Raw genomic sequence first — 6,334 nt, forward strand, 5'->3', positions numbered from 1 at the left:
CACTCAAGCACACATGAGCACACACACGATACACACACTGTACACGCTCACACACTAGCAGCCACTTTAACATGAGCAAGCACACACTCATGCTGCACACGCCCACACTTATGGCCACTAAGGAAAGGTCACTTTAAAAATAGTATAGTATAACCTGAGCTTGTATAAAATAGTAATGTACAGAAAGACCCAGTGCCTCATCCGTAGCTAACAGTGTATGCACTACCACAGGACCTAGCATGTCCTCCATGCTCTGTAAATAACTTATGTACAAATACCGATATGCCCTACTATGTTACTGTTTATTGCACAATGTTGTTTTATTGGATTCCATTATATGTTGTTATTACTGTATTGCACATCGTTGCGGGCAAGACCACCCGCATGTCATTGTATACTTGTATGCCGTGACAAATAAAACTCTTGACTTGACTTGACTTGTATATATGTATATTGATTGACTGAACACTTTTTGTTTACGTACTCTTGACTTATTCTAGTTTATACTTTGTATCTATTTTATCTAGCACACTCTCAGGAGCTCATACAGAAAAAAGCATTTCATGGAAAAGTATTCTGTATTTTACTGTGACAACTATTAGAGAAACTTGAACTTGAACTATAGCTGGTTAACCCTTTCACTGCTACACTACCAAAACAGTTAACCCTTTCACCGCGACAACACACAGAAGGTTAACCCGTTCACTGCCACACGACAGCCAGACCGTCGGATATTGTAGGGAGTCAGAATGTTACTGTAGATACTGTAGGAGTCAGAATGTTACTGTAGATACTGTAGGAGTCAGAATGTTACTGTAGATACTGTAGGAGTCAGAATGTTACTGTAGATACTGTAGGAGTCAAAATGTTACTGTAGATACTGTAGGAGTCAGAATGTTACTGTAGATACTGTAGGAGTCAGAATGTTACTGTAGATACTGTAGGAGTCAGAATGTTACTGTAGATACTGTAGGGAGTCAGAATGTTACTGTAGATACTGTAGCGAGTCACAATGGTACTCAGTGATGGGCAGTCGCTAGCTACAAGTAGCGACGCTACATAGCTTAACTACATTTCTCAGTAGCATGATGGTAGCGTCGCTACTTTTGAATCATGTAGCGTTTTCTGTAGCGCAGCTATTTATAGAACGAAGTAGTGACGTAGCGACGAGGAAACGCTACAACGGCGACAACGCTACTATATCGGGAGAAACAGTCTAGACTATAAGGAGAAAAAAAAACTCCCCGTAGAAAACCCACTATGATTGGTTGGTTGGTTTAGATATGAGTATGACGACTCACGATTGGGTATGGTTAGGCCAAAACATTACGGGTAGGCCAATCAGAGGCAGGATAGGGCGGGACTCCAACCGCAAATCAGGAAGTGAAAATCAAAACAGACCACTTCGATGTTTCCAGGGCTTGTGATGGCATTGATGAAGATGATGTCAATAACAACAATGTCTCTCCATGGAATGAATGAATGGAAAAGATGAAGTTGTGGGATGCAGGCGCGGCGTATCTAAGGTAAGGGATAATAATGTTGTTAAACTGCCGCCGTGCACTGCAGCATTGGGCTGTGTTGGCACTTTCTTTGTCTGTTAACTTACCATGGTTGTTGTGAAGGGCCAAATTAAACCGAGTATATATATTTATTTATATATATATATTTGATTGTATTTGTATATTCTCTAATATTCCCTGATATCCCTTGTATATTCCTTGTACAATATGCATTGAATATCCATTCTAGCCTACTGAACATCCCATAATAGTCTCCATTCTACTATTGGTCGAGACCTTGGTGCCAGGCTGCCATACCCCTCAGACCCAGTTCAAACGTACCGCTCGACATGTACGAACAAGTCCTAGTTCCGCGTAGGAATTTGGCTACCGCACCACTAATGGGACTATTTGTTCATAGTGCGTATATATACTGCGCTACTAAAGTAGGACTTTCTTTTCAGTCCAGTTTCTTACCCTCCAATAGAGTCACAGACGTAAAGCCTCCCCGCGATGCCACGTGTGGGAGTAAGGCCAAGTTCGGCCTACCATCGGTATTGAGACATCGTGTATATTAATATTTGAATAGTCATATTTGGCACTATATCGTCGAGTTGGACGTAGTCTATTAAGCTAATAATAGTCTGTTAATATATAGTGCTTCGTGCGGTGAGAATACTACCGTAGTCAGTACCCCATCGTTTCGGGCAGAGAACTGGCTGCTTACCCAGGGTGGTTGACCCTATGTGAAGCTGCACCCGAGGAGCCCCAGAGCCGACGAGCGAGTGGACCTGTATACCGGATTATTCTACCGACGACAGCCCGCCTTCCCAGGCACGGATTATGCTTTGGATACTTTGATTATTCTATGGATAAAGACCCCCGACACTACCGTGTGTTGGAACCCCCCCCCCTGGAGAGGACGCAAGGTGAGGAGACGCTCTGCAAGACGAGGTCTCTCCACATCTCTCCCCCGTGGACCGGAGAGAGCCGGCCCACAAAGAGTCCACCTGCTTTCATCTGTGGTCCAAGGATCGCCGGCGCATTGAACGGCACTACAGTGGGTTCACCTGGGATACCCTTGGCCGGACGAGGCAGCTGGATTCTACCCCCCCCCCCCCCTCCTACTCCTGTCGGCTTACAAGCGACCGGATTAACCCCCTCTAGTGTATCCAGTCTATAATCATTAAAGTATCATTGCTGTTATTCCTTAACTATTCCAGGTCGTATATTTACCACCTGCGCCTTCAGAGATTGGACATTATCTATTGATATACCGACGAATACTCCTTGCCATAAAAGTGCATACTATTTCAATTCATAAATGTAATTAAGTGATTAAGTGCTTATTCTACACACCATCGCTGTGTAGGAAATAAAGACCTGTTTCTAATTCGTACATTTGTGTTGGATCCGTTTCATCTACGTGAGAGTGTTCATGATAATATATTTATGCCGTGTACTGGGTGGCCGAATATTAAGTACAAAGGTAGTGGTAGTAAGTATCATATCTAGTAATACAGTCAGGGAATTGTACCCCTCAGTTACAATGGTGATTGATCTGATCTGTGGTCTGGGATCCCCACATGATTTTGGGGCCATGGAATGTTTTGTGAGTTACATATTTAAATACATTTGGTCATTTAGCTGACGCTTTCATTCAAATCAACTTACAAATTGTGTACAACAAGTCAGCATGAGTGGTACATATCTAGCAGACAAGGATAAATAGTATTGTTTGTCTAGCAGTGTCAAGCTTGAGTGTTATACTCTGAGTACATACTATACTGTAGTAGTATAGACATATTAGCATAGTTGGTGGTAGTATAGACATGGTAGCATAATAGTAAAATGCAGTAAGACAGTTATTATTAGTTAAAATTCAGATATTGAAGAAGTGTGTTTTTGGTTGATACAGTGGGCAGGTTTCAGCTAGGAGAGGGTATCAGGCAGCCAGAAGATGCAGAGTTTAGGGATAAATAATATATAAAGATAGAATAGAAAAGAAACTTAGCATTTTTTTTGCCTGTTTGGTGGAAACTTGATAATGAAGTAAAAAAAAAAAAAAAAAGTAGTGCAGATGTAGCTAGCGATTTTTGCCATGTTCTTGTAGTGTAGCTTGCTACATTTATCTGGGGATAGCTTCCATTGTAGTTGAGCTATATTTAATCGAGAGTAACTTGTAGTGTAGCTTGCTACATTTTCCAAGTAGCTTGCCCATCACTGATGGTACTGTAGATACTGTAGGAGTCAGAATGTTACTGTATATACTGTAGGAGTCAGAATGTTACTGTAGATACTGTAGGAGTCAGAATGTTACTGTAGATACTGTAGGAGTCAGAATGTTACTGTAGATACTGTAGGAGTCAGAATGTTACTGTAGATACTGTAGGAGTCAGAATGTTACTGTAGATACTGTAGGAGTCAGAATGCAAACCCATCAACACATGCATCTCAATTCATAATGGAAATACAATGCCAGTATTGAAGGAGGCTGTTCTCCGTAATTGGTTCACCTCCCGCCCCCCCCCCCCCCCCCCCCCCTGCCAATCAAATTCACCGGTAATTGATGGATTTAAGGCAGTATATTATGTCAGACACATGCTGTGTCTTATAGAAGTGGATAGTAAGTGGAAGTTATTTCTGGACCACACATTTGATTGGCGGAGACGGTGTTCAAGCTGTGATGTAATCTGTTATTCTCACTATTTCTCTTTTGTCGAGCACAAAGGAAAGAACGTTTTAGTTAAATGTAAATTGTGTCTTGGCTCAAAAATCCTATCTACTGCCCAAAACAGCAATTCAAATCTGTTGAAACACCTGGAGAAACAACATGCTTCAACGTAGCTGAGTCTAACGGTAAAGACCCGGACTCATCCCACTCATCCGGAGCCAAACTTGATCAAGTAATTGCACGGTGTGTTGGAGAAAACGTGCAGCCTATTTCTACAGTGGAGTTACCCGCTTTCAGGCATCTAGTTAGCGTGATACCATGTCCAGGCGGCACACAGCAAATGGGACGGAAAACTTTTTCCAACTACTTGGAGAGAGAATATACAAAAATGCAAAATTGGCTAAAGAAAGGGTTTGAGGGGCTGGACTACATCTCGACCACCGCAGAAATTTGGTCCATCCACAACAAAAGCTTCCTTGGGATAACATCTGAGCTAACAAAGCAAAGCAAAGCCAGGCTGACAGCTATTGTTAGGATATATGACAGACTAGACCCAACTATGACCCGTAGAGGGCAGCAATACTTGTTCTGGCCTGAATTAAATAAATTGGCATTTAAAACATATCTTTGTGTTTGTGTCAGGTTTGTGTTTGTATAGACCACATTGCTTAGCAGAGTACAGTGATGTGAATGCAAATTAATGGAAACCGTCAAGTTGATCAACATATTTTGACTGTAAGAATCTGTAAGGGCAATAATGGGAGCAATTGAAATAATGTTGTTTTTGTTTTTTAACCCTCCAGTCACCCTTCAACAAACCCACTACCTGTCTCCCTAGTGACCGAAACTGCCATCTCAGTAAAACATATCTTTTTCATGTATTGTTAAAAAAAAATCATGAATATCATTATTAACTTCAGTTAATAGAATATTTATTCATTTTCAGGATTTTAACCATTTCTTAAATTAGGGTTAGGTTGTGGTTAGGGTTAGGGTTCGGGGGTTAGGGGGTTAGGGTTAGGGGCTTAGGGTTACCCTAGCCTAACCTTAACCACCTAACCCTAACCCTAACCTGTCCAGTTCTGCCACTAGGGTGAACGGTGTGACACTTGTTCTTCACACGCTGAATAGTGATTGTTTTTAAAAAACAACATGGATTATTGTAATGTGAGTCCAAGATGTGATACTGAGCAACTTTTTTGGCATATACATAAAATCTAGCCAACGCTATCCACAAACACACGAAACTGCGACAAGGGTGACTGGAGGGTTAAGTAACTAAAAAGTTACTTAAATCCATTTTCTCCCCAATTTAGTCACTATCTCTGTGTGCGTCACGGTCCTGGTCATTGTGTCACCCTCTGTCGGTCTGGGGAGGGTGTAGACTACCGTGTGTCTCCGTCCTCTGATACATGTGGAGTCACCAGCCGCTTCTTTTCACCTGAGAGGAGTTTCACTGGGAGAGCATTAACGCACATGGTTCATCTCCCCAGATCCCCTCCCTGAGGAACAGGCCTCACCAGTAGGAGTCGCTGTTGCAACGACCAGGACTCGTGCCAATTGTGTTTGTTGGAATGTCTGACCAAGCCACAAGAACCGCTACAGGGAATTGAACACAGGTTTCTGTAACTGATACCAATACTGAGACCTAAGCTTTAAGTATCAAAACTGAGTTGCTTTACTTAATGGAACACAGCAACATTTTGGGAAATTAACTTAGCGTCTTCTCCAGAGAGAGACAAGAAGATACATACAAGTTTCCTCTCTGTGCGTTCAGTAGAAAGATATCTGGCTGCACAGTAGCCTAGCTTAGCACAATGAATGGAAGCGGACATGGCCGGGTAGCCTAGGCATTGTTCAACTAACACCTCTCCCGAAGGCTAACCGGCCATGTCCACTTCCATTCATTGTGCTAAGCTAGGCTAACATGCAGCCAGATAGCTTTCTACTGAACGCACAGAGAGGAAACTCGTATCTACTGTATCTTCTTGTCTCTCTCTGGAGAAGATGGTAAGCAAATTTCCCAAAATGTTGCAGTGTTCTTTTAACAATTAGGACCCGGACGGGTCATTGGACAAAAATCTGTGAGATATAATGAATCAAAATGCAGCAATTCAAGTCACTATGCTTTTAGTTCTAGCATCGTATATTTTTCTTG

The sequence above is a fragment of the Notolepis coatsorum genome (assembly GCF_963971535.1).
Source record: "Notolepis coatsorum genome assembly, chromosome: 9".
In the NCBI taxonomy this organism is placed as follows: Eukaryota; Metazoa; Chordata; class Actinopteri; order Aulopiformes; family Paralepididae; genus Notolepis; species Notolepis coatsorum.